Below are 14,724 nucleotides of genomic sequence, written 5' to 3'. Positions count from 1 at the left end.
AACAGGGCCCTTCATGTCAAGAACCGCTGAACAGGGCACCGCCGTCTCAAGAACCGCTGAACAGGGCACCGCCGTCTCAAGACCACTGAACAGGGCCCTTCAAGTCAAGAACCGCTGAACAGGGCACCGCCGTCTCAAGACCGCTGAACAGGGCCTTTCAAGTCAAGAACCGCTGAACAGGGCACCGCCGTCTCAAGACCGCTGAACAGGGCCCTTCATGTCAAGAACCACTCCGCTGGGCACCGCCGTCTCTGCACCGCTCTGCTGGGCCCTTCATCTCAAGCACCGCTCCGCTGGGCCCTTCATCTCAAGCACTGCTCCGCTGGGCACCGCCGTCTCTGCACTGCTCCGCTGGGCCCTTCATCTCAAGCACCGCTCCGCTGGGCCCTTCATCTCAAGCACCGCTCCGCTGGGCACCGCCGTCTCTGCACCGCTCCGCTGGGCCCTTCATCTCAAGCACCTCTCCGCTGGGCCCTTCATCTCAAGCACCGCTCCGCTGGGCCCTTCATCTCAAGCACCGCTCCGCTGGGCACCGCCGTCTCTGCACCGCTCCGCTGGGCCCTTCATCTCAAGCACCGCTCTGCTGGGCCCTTATCTCAAGCACCGCTCCGCTGGGCACCGCCGTCTCTGCACCGCTCCGCTGGGCCCTTTATCTCAAGCACCGCTCCGCTGGGCCCTTCATCTCAAGCACCGCTCCGCTGGGCCCTTCATCTAAAGCACCGCTCCGCTGGGCACCGCCGTCTCTGCACCGCTCCGCTGGGCCCTTCATCTCAAGCACCGCTCCGCTGGGCACCGCCGTCTCTGCACCGCTCCGCTGGGCACCGCCGTCTCTGCACCGCTCCGCTGGGCCCTTCAACTCAAGCACCGCTTGGCTGGGCACCGCCGTCTCAAGCACCGCTGGCCCATTGGCAGAAGGGGCAGGCCTGCATCTGTGTCGGGCAGGGCTGCACGAAGCACTCTGGGCACCATGCCTCCTCCAGAACCAGTGGAGTCTGTAATCCACTTGTGAGACTGTGGCTTTGCAATCCCCAGGATGGCACAGTGGGCAATCCACCCACTGTAGAGACTCGTGAGACTGTGGCTTTGCACTCCCCAGGATGGCACAGTGGGCAATCCACCCACTGTAGAGACTTGAGAGACTGTGGCTTTGCACTCCCCAGGATGGCACAGTGGGCAATCCACCCACTGTAGAGACTCGTGAGACTGTGGCTTTGCACTCCCCAGGATTGAACAGTGGCCATGGAGGCCAATCGTGGATCTGGCGTCGTGGACTCATCTGGCTGAGGTGCCCCCCTTCCCTTCCCCCTGAGGTGCCTGTAGTTTTGCTATCTGATGCCCCTCCAGTGTTCCCTCCATTGGAGTCGGGTATCCTGTGTGGGCTTTGCCCATGTGTTTAGGCCCATTGGCCCACGAGCAATGACTGATACCCAATTTGGACAGGACAATTTACATATGTATATATAGTTATAGATGTTTGATATATTTTTTAACTTAGCCGTACAATATACTTCAAAATTCATGGTCATTTTATTTTGTCGTTGCATGCTAACATTGGGGCTACCCTCATATACTGTTTGAGTGGTATCTGCTGATATGAAAGGAGTAGGAAGGTCATATTTAGTATTTCCAGAATAGTGATACAAAATCCTGATGACTGGTGAAGTTGGATTTCATATTACTATTTTAGAACTGCCACTTTTAGACAGTGAGCATTTCTCTGCACTTAAATCCTTCTGTGCCTTGCAATCCACGTCTGGCTGGGTTCAGTTGACAGCTCCCTTGTGCATTCACTCAGACACACCCCAAACAAAGAATACTCAGCCTCACTTGGGCTCCGCTGGGCCCTTCATCTCAAGCACCGCTCTGCTGGGCCCTTCATCTCAAGCACCGCTCCGCTGGGCACCGCCGTCTCTGCACCGCTCCGCTGGGCCCTTTATCTCAAGCACCGCTCCGCTGGGCCCTTCATCTCAAGCACCGCTCCGCTGGGCCCTTCATCTAAAGCACCGCTCCGCTGGGCACCGCCGTCTCTGCACCGCTCCGCTGGGCCCTTCATCTCAAGCACCGCTCCGCTGGGCACCGCCGTCTCTGCACCGCTCCGCTGGGCACCGCCGTCTCTGCACCGCTCCGCTGGGCCCTTCAACTCAAGCACCGCTTGGCTGGGCACCGCCGTCTCAAGCACCGCTGGCCCATTGGCAGAAGGGGCAGGCCTGCATCTGTGTCGGGCAGGGCTGCACGAAGCACTCTGGGCACCATGCCTCCTCCAGAACCAGTGGAGTCTGTAATCCACTTGTGAGACTGTGGCTTTGCACTCCCCAGGATGGCACAGTGGGCAATCCACCCACTGTAGAGACTCGTGAGACTGTGGCTTTGCACTCCCCAGGATGGCACAGTGGGCAATCCACCCACTGTAGAGACTTGAGAGACTGTGGCTTTGCACTCCCCAGGATGGCACAGTGGGCAATCCACCCACTGTAGAGACTCGTGAGACTGTGGCTTTGCACTCCCCAGGATTGAACAGTGGCCATGGAGGCCAATCGTGGATCTGGCGTCGTGGACTCATCTGGCTGAGGTGCCCCCGTTCCCTTCCCCCTGAGGTGCCTGTAGTTTTGCTATCTGATGCCCCTGCAGTGTTCCCTCCATTGGAGTCGGGTATCCTGTGTGGGCTTTGCCCATGTGTTTAGGCCCATTGGCCCACGAGCAATGACTGATACCCAATTTGGACAGGACAATTTACATATGTATATATAGTTATAGATGTTTGATATATTTTTTAACTTAGCCGTACAATATACTTCAAAATTCATGGTCATTTTATTTTGTCGTTGCATGCTAACATTGGGGCTACCCTCATATACTGTTTGAGTGGTATCTGCTGATATGAAAGGAGTAGGAAGGTCATATTTAGTATTTCCAGAATAGTGATACAAAATCCTGATGACTGGTGAAGTTGGATTTCATATTACTATTTTAGAACTGCCACTTTTAGACAGTGAGCATTTCTCTGCACTTAAATCCTTCTGTGCCTTGCAATCCACGTCTGGCTGGGTTCAGTTGACAGCTCCCTTGTGCATTCACTCAGACACACCCCAAACAAAGAATACTCAGCCTCACTTGCATACATCTGCATTTTGAATGGGTCTTCCTGGGCTGGGAGGGAGGAGGGCCTGACACTTGTATTTCAAAGGGCAGTAGACTGCCCTCACACAAAGGACTGCCAAACCCCCTACTGGGACCCTGGCAGACAGGATTGAACTGAAAGGGGGCCTTGTGCACTTCTAAGCCACTCTTTGAAGTCTCCCCCACTTCAAAGGCACATTTGGGTATTTAAACAGGGCCTCTGCCCCTACCAACTCAGACACTTCCTAGAGAAGAGAACCAGAACCAGAACTTGCATCCTGCCAAGAAGAACTGCCTGGCTGCCCAAAGGACTCACCTGACTGCTTTCTGTGAAGGACTGCTTCCTTGCTGTTGCTCTGCTGCCTTGTCGCTCTCTGGCTGTGGTGAGAAGTGCTCTCCAAGGGCTTGGATAGAGGTTGCCTCCTGTTCCCTGAAGTCTTAGGACCAAAAAGACTTCATCTCTACAAAAAGGACTTCTTGTGCGGTGAAAATCGGCGCACAGCCTGCCAGAAATTATGCACAGCCTGCACCGTGGTGAATAATTCACCACACAGAGCCAGAACAATGCAGCCCAGCTTTGCAATGAGAAGATCAACGCAGTGCCAGCATAGCGACCGGAAGTTCGACACACGGTCCACTGGATCGACGCACAGCTGAGCCGGAACGATGCAGCCCGACTTCCAGCGAGGAATTGACGCAGTGCCTGCCGTGTGGTAGAAATATCCACGTAATGCCTACCGGATCAATGCAGCCCCTGTGACTTCGTCCTGTCAGTGCCGAAAATCCACGCATCGTCCCCGGGGTGTCCGAAAAACCAGGCAACCCGAAGAGGATCAACGACCAAATGGCAGAAATCGACGCACATCCGTTCCTGTGTGAAAACTAAACAATGCATCGCTGTGTGCAGCCCAAGAAATCGACGCACACCTCCCTGTTTTCAACGCATTGCCTCCTCTGAGGTTCTTTTCGAAGATTTTGAATGCAAACCAGGTCCTTTGTGCTTGAAAGAGACAGTTATTTCTTTTAAAAGACTAAAGACACTTTATATCACTTTTACAGTGATATCTTATCATATACTTTTTGCATTTTAATTGTTTTGACCTGCATCTTATCAGATAAATATTATATATGTTTGTAAACACTGTGTGGTGTATTTTTGTTGTGCTATAATGTGTTATTGCATGATTTATTGCACAAATACTTTACACATTGCCTTCTAAGTTAAGCCTGACCGCTCAGTGCCAAGCTACCAGAGGGTGGGCACAGGATAATATGGATTGTGTGTGACTTACCATGACTAGAGTGAGGGTCCTTGCTTGGACAGGGGGTAACCTGACTGCCAACCAAAGACACCATTTCTAACAGGAAGGCAGATGGGTAAGGAAAAAGAGATAAAAGGAAAAGGGATTCTGCAGAGCTGACTGCAAATGTGCAGCAGGACAAGGATCCAATGAAATTTTTGCCAATGAGAGAGATTCCAGGAGTGAATTTTGTTCATGTCACTTGGAGCAGAAATGACATTCTGTACTTTACAAATGATTATCCCAGGTTGCAAAAGAAGCCAGTAGAATGGTACCAGCAGACAGACAGGTTTCTGAAACTTGCCAAGTGCCTGTGGGAAGACTTGAACACTCTATTAGAGATAGTAGTTTCGGATGATTTGTGGATGGAGTGTAAGAGGAGTATAGATTGGCCAACAAAAGAACCAGAGAGAGATCAGTTTACGAGTGCGCCATCTCCTGAGGTCCTGAAACATTATTACAAAGCGATTTAATTTTTGAAAATGAGAATTTCTGCCAAAAACATTGACTGGTACAGAATAGACAGGACAGATCAAGAAGCAAAGGAGACAATACAGGCATATTATGAAAGACTGTTGCAGGCGTTTAACCATTACAGTGGGACAGAAACGATTGAGCCGAAAGACATGATTCATTTTCTTTTCAGATTTGTGGAAGGATTGAGACCTGAAATTAGCCATATGATTAAGAGCCATTAGATTTGCTGGCAAGCAAAGCCGATTGAGGAGGTGTTGCAGTATGCAAAGTACTGTAGTGATGAGACTGAGTTGAAGCAGGGAAAGCTGAAAGAAAAGGTGATGGTGATGCAGATTAAAGCTGCACAAACGGGATGCAGGGAAGTTTTCCACAGCAGCAGGAACAGGGAAATGTGGCATTTCAAAATCAGATGAGAGGTAGAGGTCACAGAGGAAGCGGTAGTTCAGACTTGGGTACTGTAGTGGTTAAAAATGATGTGCAGGGAATGAAGAAATTGTTGCCTTGTCATGCTAGGGGAGCGGTCGGAAATTGGGAGCAGGAGTGTCCGATGATGGTGCAGGAAGATGTAGTTCAGAAAACAGTTGACATCAATTCATTCCAAAACATGAGAGGAACAAGAATGAGAGGTCCTAATCCAAATTATCAAAATAGTGCGAATCAAATGCAAGGTTTTCAACCAATGCAGCAGGTTCAAATGGCACGTCTCCAAATGACACAGTTGCAGCCAATGCTACAGCAGGTTCCCATGGTACCTAGACAGCAAATTCAAATACCTCAAGCCCCAATGGAACAGCAGCAGGTGGTGCTTCCTCAACAGGTAATAGGTCAGAGGTCTAACCAGAGTAATAACACAGTACACCAATTCACGTTACACAGTGAGACTGGAATAAATGATGATTGGGTGAGCGAGAGTTCGGAAGAGAAATGTGTGCTCGCAACTTCCTTGGAAGTAGATCAGAAAGGTCCCTTTGTGAAGGGAAAGGTCATGGGTCGCAGAGTTTCATTCTTGGTTAACAGAGGAGCTACACACTCTACAGTGGGAAGTGCAGAGGTTCCAAATTCAGGAAAGACAGTTCAGATTGTAGGAGTAGCGAATCAGTATTTGACCAGCCCAATTACAGAACCAGTTCAGGTTAAGATTGGCAACTTTCAGGGATTGCACAAATTCATAGTCTGTGATTCGAGTCCAGTACCAATACTGGGAAGAGACTTGCTGTGTAAAACCAGATGCTCGATTACTTGTTCAAATGATGGAATCAAGATACAAACGAATAGTGATGATGAAGATGACCCAGCTCCAGAGAACGAGTGTGAGATAATAAATGAGGAGTACCCTCTGATTAATTTCTTTCCAGTGTTCATAGTGAAGGAGCTTCCTCCTGATTTACAGGGAACAGTTAAAGAGAAAGTGTGGGATCTGACAGGGAAAGAGATTGGCCTGATAAAGGGAGTTGAGCCAGTTAAAGTTCTTGTAAAGACAAAAATTATTTTTCCTCAGATTCCCCAATATCACTTTCCCCAGGATATCCTCATAGAGGTTGCCCAAGTAATTGCAGAATTTGTAAGAAGTGTTGAGGAGCCCATGTAATTCACTGTAACAGGATTTAAAAACCCTTGTGGAAAAGTTTGAATTGTCCAGGATTTGAGAAAAATAAATGACAATGTGATCAAATGTTGTCCTGTGGTTCCCAATCCAGCTGTGATAATGTTTCAGATTCATTGTGATGCTAAATGGTTCACATTCATAGACTTGTAACAAGCCTTCTTTTCTTTGCCTCTTCCTGAGGATAGCCATTTTCTCTTTTGTTCGAATTTTTGAACAGAGATTACTGTTGGTGTAGAATTCCTCAAGGATTTTCAGAGTCACCTTCCATACTCAATCAGACCTTGAGAAATAATTTGGAGTCATTGGAATTGCCTTTCCAATTGAGTTTGGTACAGTACATTGATGACTTGATTATAGCGTCCGAAACGAGGGACGAGTGAAAGTATGACACGATTGCCTTACTGAACCATTTGGGAAAGAATGGTCATAAACTATGTCCAATTAAATTGCAATACTGTCAAAAAGAAGTGAAATATTTGGATCACCAGACTGAGAAGAGATCAAGAAAAATATCCAAAGAAAGGGTCACAGCCATATTACAAATGAGTTCGTCAGCAACACAGAGAGACGTCAGGATGTTTTTTCGGAATGATAGGTTACTGTCGCCAATGGATTCCTAATTTTTCTGTCATTCCCAATCCCTTGCCGAAGCTGACTCACAAAAAGGTTACTGATCCCATTGTGTTAGACCAGGCTGATATGAAAGCATTTTCTGATTTGAGAGAGAGTTTGTGCAAAGCTCCGGCTCTGGGTATTCCTGACTACACGAAGTCTTTCCCGTTGTTTTTTTCATGAGCTTGATGCATGTTCTTTGTCTGTCTTGAACAGATCCATGGAGGTGTAAAATGCCAAGTAGCATATTTTTCAGCTACTTTGGACACAGTTGCAGCAGCTTTACCAGGTTGTCTGCGTGCAGTTGCAGCGGTTGGAGAGAGCCTCGCACAGTGTGAATGCATTGTGATGGGATACCTTTTAACTATCATGGCTCATCTCTCCATTGAGATCCTGCTTACGAAAACAAAAGCCCAGTACCTTACAGTTGCCAGATTGACCCGAGATGAGACAAGTATTTTGGGGTCACCAAATGTGTCATTAAAAAGATGTTCAGTGCTGAACCTGGCAACCTTACTTCCAAATGAAAATGTTGAAATTGAAAAGTTGGAAGACATTGAGCATGATTGTCTTGAAGTAACTGATTTGTCCACAAAACCAAGACAGGATATTAGAGACACCGGGTTAGAAGAAAATGACCAAACTGTCTTTCTTGATGGTTCATGTCTAAGAGACAATACGGGAACGCTGAGAGCAGAATGTGCTGTGTGCACAATTACTGGCATCCTGGAAGATTCCTGGCATTGAGGAGTGTATTCTGCACAAGTAGCGGAACCGGTAGCCCTTACTAAAGCTTGCCATGTTTCTGCCCAGCTAAAAGCTACTATCTCTACGGCTAGCCAGTATGGATTTGGAATAGTCCATGACTTTGGCCAGTTGTGGTTGCAGAGAGGTTTCATGACCTCTTCTGGTTCACCAGTGAGAAACAGAGAGAGAATTAAAGAATTGTTGCAAGCTATCCAATTGCTTGAAAAGATTGCCATGATGAATTGCAGTGCACATCTGAAATCGCAAGATTTTATGTCAATGGGAAATGGATATGCGGATCAAGTCGCAAGGTTTTGCACATTGAACTGTATATCATTCAAAGATAAGTGAGAATTGTTACCTGAAGAAGATGAAACATGTCCAAGTTTTGGATTGCATGTAATAGATACATTGGAAGAATTGAAAACATTGCAAAATAATGTTGACAGGGAGGAGAAACGATCATGGAGCAAAATGAAATGTGTACAGCAATAGGATGAATTGTGGGTTTCAGAAGAGGGTCAATTGTTTTTGCCCAGTAGTCTGTTGTCTCCAATGGCTAGGTTTTATCATGGTCAGGCACATGTTGGGAGGGATGCAATGATTCTCCTGTTCAAACATAGTTTGTTCAATCCAAGGTTTAGACAAGTTACTGAAGCAGTCTGCCATCGTTGCATCATTTCTTAACAGATGAACGCGGGAAAAGGGACAGTGGTTAATTTAAGCCACATTGGAAGAGCAGGAGGTCCATTTGTTGTGTAGCCATTTTAGTTGTAGCTCCATGCACGTCATTTTAACACACTAGGCCGCTGTGCACTTTACCTAGATATATTTTATTCAGCTTCGCTTTATTTTTATTACAATAACCATTTTTAAGGTCTTGTTTTATTTTCATCTATCTAACTGTTTTGCCTAAGCCAGCACTCTGTTCTCAAACAAGACATTCTTGATCACTCTGTGCTTCATTCAAGGCTGCAGCTCAGTACATTGTCGGTGAACGTGGTAGAAGTTTAGTCTCCAACATTCGTAGAAAATACACATCCTTACGTAGGGACATTTTATCCGAACATCAGCTGTGTTATTATATAAACACTTCCTTGTCCCTTACACGTTGGAAGGAGATTCCAGCCAGGAAACAACGACTGTCTGCTGATTGCTGAATGCTCCACTACAGATGCTAATGCAGACCACAGGCCTTTGCTCAGGTATGGGGGTTGATGTCTTCCCAGGGGAACCCGAAAGGCAGAATTAGAGATTAACATGCTGTGCTCAATTACCACCTAGTTAGGAAATAGTCCATCGATCATAGTGACAATATGATAGCGTTGTTTTTATGCTTCACTTTTCTCGTCACAATCTTAATACTGTCATGTTTTGTTGTCCTGGTTATTGCAGCTCACGCTTTGCTATCTAAGATGCAGTTGTTTTATTAAACTCATTATTGACACATATACTGCCTCTGTTTGTCATTTATATATGAGACTGAATAGTAGATGAGAGAACCGGATGCGACCTGAGTGACCACGACTTCCCTGAGAAGCCTAGTATGTCATGTGCTCGGCTGCCCAGTCATCACTATCTTTTGGTAGAGATGAGGCACTGCTAGTTAGCCGGAGCAAAACCCGGATTGGAGCGACAGGTTTCACCCGTAGTGGGTTGGACTCAGTCGCGGGCGATCCTGACGCTCAAAATCCAGTATTCTCATTAGAATAATGACAGCCTAAGCGGCAACGACAACGTTTGGTCAGGCTCTAATTTTCAGGTCCTCTGGAGTATCTGTCTCATTATATATAATGACGCCTCAATACCGTATGCGGAGACGTCCGTGGTACTGAGGATTTCCACCCCAGCTGCGTAGGCTATCCTATTTGCAGTTGGAGGTTTTTCAAGCTTGAACTTTAAAAGGAAATCCCTATTTGGTGTACCTTCTCTGAACTTATATTTTCATTACAATGGCAAATCCACAGCAGGTACAAATAGCGGTTAATATGAGACAACCTCTAACTGCACATTTGTTAGCAAATGGCCTAACGGTCCAGGGGGGTCCAGTCACATTTGTGGTGGATGCCCATGCAGCTTATAGAACAGAACTTTTCTATTCTTGGGTCACATTTCCAGCAGTTGATGGGAATACAAATACATTTCACCATTATACACCTGCAAATGCTTCTGGACAATACAGAGCATATGCATATTTAGAAATACCTTTATCTTATCAAGAACAAAATAATTGGCTTGATGGTGCCCTACCCCACACAATTTTACCAGTAAGGTTAGGTCCTCTAAGTAATGATGGTCCTACCTGGCCTTTATTGGCCACCTATACACCACATCCTGCAGTTGCAAATTTAGCGGTAGCTGAGGTTTGTCGTTTACATACTGAATTAACAGCAATATATAGATGATTAGTACTATTTGTAATGCAAACACTAAATACAAACCCAGCACGTGCTGCTCCAGCACATCCACATGCAGCAACGCCAAGTAGAAATCCTGCGACTGTACATTCGATTATGGGTAAAGTACCCACCAAACGATAGGAAACCCCATTTTGGTTTGAATAAAAGATTAATGCACTGGAGTCAGTATTTCCCCATACAGGATAAACATAGAATATTAACGATGTGCTTGCCCTTTGGGATGGTCCCTACAGTAGATAACTGTAATACCTGGGGCACGATATTTGCCGCGCTCTATACAACTGCACACAGTACACCAACACTTTCCAATTTAACGGAGGTGTTGAAACAAATTCAAGATGAGTATGGGGCTGTCCCAGCCCTAGATTTGGGAATGCAATTAATGGGCAATTTTGCCACAGTATCCTCAATCATTTTAAGTAATCTTAAAGGGGAAGCGTTAGCGCTTGCAGTGCACATGCGGCTCCGTGACGTTCCTCAACAGGATCAGGAACGAGAGCTGCCCAAAATCATCGCAGAGACCTAGTCTAGTATCGGTCGAGATAGTTTAGGGGCTAGACCGTCTAAACCATAATTTTAGGGTAAATCAAGTAAAGGTTCCCCCAAGCAAGCACCTGAGGGTAATGAGAAACGCTGGGATAAAAAGCAACAAACTCTTAAAAAAGACAGCGGAGAATCTCCGCGTATGGAGACCCCCTCAGAATGGATATCATCTCAGAAATAGAGATAATATAAAAAAAGCCTGATAGATATCAGTATAATGATACACGCCAATCTCGTTCCTTTCAAGACTCATCGGAAAAACAAAATGAGAGAGGTGGGCGATCAGAGTGAAGGACAGAGTATGTGAAACCGAGACAGGAATCACAATGCTCTTCGGAGGTTTCTGTTAAAAAGGAAGAGAAACCGGACCAACAAAAACCACAATTCAAAAAGATAAAGGTTGCAGCAGTCGCAGTCAGACATGCCACTCAGGAAGATGGTCTTCTGGAAGAACAAGAAATGGGCTCTAGCACTGCTAGACAGAGCGGCAAAGGTCATAATAGTTCGCCGGAATCTTCTAGAGCATCTGGAGGTGAAAGCAACTGATGACAATATACAAGTAGCTTCGGACATGCGTGTCTCCACCCCTGATAGGGTGTACAAAGTAACGCTACGGTTAGAAGGAGACATTGAACGCATAATAGACGCAATCTTTTGGGATCACGTGGTGAACATATATGTTGTTTTGTTGGCTGAACAAGATTGGTCACCTGAATTTGTCCGTACTTGCCCATATGGAGAAGATGTCATTAAGCCTTCCTTCTCGTCCCTTGTTCCAGAGGAACTCGCCGAATCCTATTCCATTGAATGGGCTTTGGCACAAGCACCTGCATTATACCAAAATCACGTAGGATGGGATAAAGAATCCCCCTACCATGTAATTCCCATTAAAAGTGAACCTCAACCGCAGTATCCTATAAAATATGAAGCAAAAGTACAGGTGAGAGAAATACTCATGCAATTAGAGTACTAAGGGGTAATTTAATTTTATGACTCCCCAATAAATAATCCATTATTCCCAGTAGCTAAGACAGGCCATTCATATAGAATAGTCTTAGACTACAGACATTTATACAGTCATACACGCACTTATGCTATACAAAATTCACATACAAAACAACACTGGACATTTCCAATGTTTTTTTTCTTCCAGAAGATAGCGCCTGAGAGTAGAGACTTAACAAGTTTCAGTGCACTAGGCTCCCACAAAAAATTCTGTTGTTTACCTCAGAGGTATAAGACAGCCCAGGACTGTTCACATCTCGTGTTACAGCAATTTTGCACGAGATTGACCCTGAAGCATTGTCATATGTAGATGATAATTATCTTACGGATGATGAATAGCTACAACATTTAAGATGGTTAGCCCGCATTGTTGTCGGATTTGCTGAATTTGGTTACAAATTTAACTTCAAAAAGACAAAAATTACCTTCCTCAGCATCCTGTTCCTGGGATATGAGCTGTCAAGTGACGGAAAAAGCCTAGCGCCACAATTCTTAGAGAAATGCGTACAGTTACACCCACCAAATATGATTAAAAAACTCCAATCTCTATTGCGTTTCCTAAATTTTGTCCGAACCGACATTCCAGATTATGCTACACGTATAAAACCTTTATATGATCTACTACGTCCTGATTTTTCAAGTAAATTCCGGACAATTGAACATACACGCATTCTTCAGAGATTTGCAAACAGACATGCTTGCAGCACAACACTTACACACAAGGGACAACAAAACACATTTGGTCATCAGAGTAATAGCTGGAGCCATCGATTTCACCTATGTGACATTCAATGAAGGCTAGACAGTCCCGATTGCATACAAATCACACTTATATCCAGCGGCAGAACAACGCTTTGCTCCCACAGAGAAAATTCTCACTGCCTTGCAGATGGCTGTCATTAAAGAAAGACCTCTTGCCCAAGGAAAACGCATTATTGTCGTTTCTCCGATCCCAGCCCTAGAGGTTGTTACAAAAGCCAGGGTTCCAAACACAAAAGCATTACATCCACGTTGGATACAATGGGCTACGTCTCTGACAGCCACTGATGTTGACTACATTATTGACCCAAAGTTACAAACTCAAGAATATTTACAATACGAAATAGAATACCCAGTTCCAGCAAATACATTGCCTATTAAACAATATCATAGAGTCAGGTACACAGATGGCTCAGCACAACCTGCAATTGGTACTAAACACCAATATTCTGCTGCTTGCGCAGTCGTAAGTGGCTACATGGAGGGCAATAGAGTTTGTCCTCTATATACCTATACGCAAACCCTCAGGGATTGCACAGCACAGCTGGCAGAACTAAAAGCTCTGCTGATGGCACTGGAACACTCGGACCCTGCACAGCCTACGCTGATTGTTTGTGATTCATATTATTGTGTCCAGTCCTTTAATGAATACCTGCATTATTGGCGCCAGAATGGGTTGAGAGATTCCAAAGGCAACACCATCAAACACAGACTTCTGTGGGGGAAAGTGGCAGATCTGAAAGAGACGCTACCAAATGTTCACATTGTACATACACTTGGACACTAGCGCAGTGGGATACACGTTGCTGGAAATACATTGGGTGATGAAGCTGCAAAGTCAGCAGTGGCTGTGGCCGCTGTAGCTGCAGTGACTCGCTTGAGTTCAAAACCGGACGCAGACATTTGGGCTGCCGTGACAGCTACGGCAGATGGTACGGCCTATCCTAAAGGATTTCCTAACAAGTATCTCTACCGAATGGGAGGTATTCTGAACGCTGAGGTCAAGATACCAGGCATAGGTGTATGAGACATTCCAAACAGAGACATAAGATCACAATTGATTAAAGCAGCACATGAGGGGGTGGCATCTGCCCATGCTGGTGTGGCGGCTACAATTTCGATCCTGCATGCCCGTTATTGGTGACCAGGTCTTTACAAAGAGACCAATCAGTATGTCCTTTGTTGTGACATCTGTCAACAAATTAAAGTTTCCACTGCCAAGCGCTCGCCGCAGACACCCCTCTTAATTTCAAACAAACCGTTACAATGTGTGTACTTGGACCACTGTGGTCCCCTAACACCAGATAGTGCATACAAGTATATTTTAGTCGCTGTTGATTCATGCTCCAGATTTTTATAGGTGTGGCCACAATGCTCTGCTGATGCTCGGACTGTTATTAAAGATTTACAAGTCTTTATCAGTACATATGCAGTTGCGGCTTTCCATTCAGACCAGGGCCCTGCTTTCGCCTCAAGGGCATTCAGGGACACCATGGCTTCATTGGGAGTCCAACTACAGTACTAGTCTCCATTTCATCCCAAGGGAAATAGTGTCGTGAAGTGAATAAACGGTGATTTAAAGCAATCCTTAACAGCCAGAGTCTTAGTTACGGGTCGTAGTTGGCTTAACCACCTATTTGGAGTCCAGAGAGCACTAAATAATCTGCCTAGAAGGTCCCTGGGGGGTCGTACTTCATATGAGTGCCTATTCGGAACTCAAATGTATGTTCCGGATCTTGATGGTCCTGGCGTGGAGGCAGCAGAAACACCCTTTAACATAAATGAATGTGTCACTGTCTTACAGGAATTGCAACAGTTCTGTGATGATAATTCTTCTATCAGTGCCGCCTCCACAGGAATCAAGGATGTGCCTGTAACATCTACCAACTGGATTCCCAAAGTTGGGGATCTTGTACGTGAGAAAGTTGCTGTGAAAAAAGGAATTTGGCCCTTCCTATCGAGCACCAGTCCCAGTACTAGGGATACACGGTACCAGAACTGTAATTTTACCACCGTTGGCAGGTGCCAAAGAAAATCGTTTTGCCTCCATCGACAATGTCAAACTACACCATGTGGCCAATCCTACACAGCCGACCAAGGGGGACATCCAGTAGCTCCCGAATCCCTTTCACTACTG

Source organism: Pleurodeles waltl, chromosome 1_2, assembly GCF_031143425.1.
Source record: "Pleurodeles waltl isolate 20211129_DDA chromosome 1_2, aPleWal1.hap1.20221129, whole genome shotgun sequence".
Classification (NCBI taxonomy): domain Eukaryota; kingdom Metazoa; phylum Chordata; class Amphibia; order Caudata; family Salamandridae; genus Pleurodeles; species Pleurodeles waltl.
Note: the sequence above shows the minus strand (reverse complement) of the source record.